At 57.4% G+C, this 556-nt stretch overlaps 1 long non-coding RNA gene across 1 annotated transcript; it reads left to right on the top strand.

The window, feature by feature from the left end:
• The first annotated feature begins 6 nt into the window (after positions 1-6).
• On the top strand, positions 7-556 carry LOC104915694. The gene is made up of 3 exons (XR_796434.2): positions 7-120; positions 292-414; positions 528-556. It is a non-coding gene; the product is annotated as an uncharacterized LOC104915694 (long non-coding RNA).

Here is a 556-nt window from a genome sequence, read left to right as displayed (position 1 = left end):
TCTTTCCTGTACAAGGCTCTGGGGACAGTGCTGGGAGCCTGTAAGAGAGTCCTCCACGTCCAGGAGAAGCTGATGCAGCACCTGGAGGAAGCAAACGCGGAGGAGCCATGTGAGGCCCAGGTGAGCTCTCCTCTCCTCCAGCTCCTGCGAGCATCCCCGCTCTGTCCCTGGGGCAGAGGGCTTCTCCTGGCCCTGCTCCGGGCCTTTCCATCTCCTCACTGCTGCCATTTTCCTCAGCGGAGGACCTGTAGGTTCAGGCCTGTGCCAACTGCCCCTTGTTCTTTTGTGCAGGGAATCATCTCTCTTCTCAGCCATGCTGCTGAGAGCAACTTCCAGACAGTCCTGGCCACGCTCACCATGTTTGCGTCCAGGCTGTACAAAGGCCGCAATGCGAGGATTTCCAGGCGCAAGAAGGTAAAGCGTTACGGGTTTCCATCTTGGCATTCTTCTGCCTTATTTTCACAGCAGCTCCTGCCTTGGGAGCCCAGGTGCATCACAAGTGTCTCAAGGCATTTCTTCCCACACAGATGGAGCTGGACAGCACGAGAGCTCATGC

This window comes from Meleagris gallopavo, unplaced genomic scaffold (assembly GCF_000146605.3).
Source record: "Meleagris gallopavo isolate NT-WF06-2002-E0010 breed Aviagen turkey brand Nicholas breeding stock unplaced genomic scaffold, Turkey_5.1 ChrUn_random_7180001844982, whole genome shotgun sequence".
Taxonomy (NCBI): Eukaryota; Metazoa; Chordata; class Aves; order Galliformes; family Phasianidae; genus Meleagris; species Meleagris gallopavo.
This window is presented reverse-complemented; position numbering and strand designations above follow the sequence as displayed.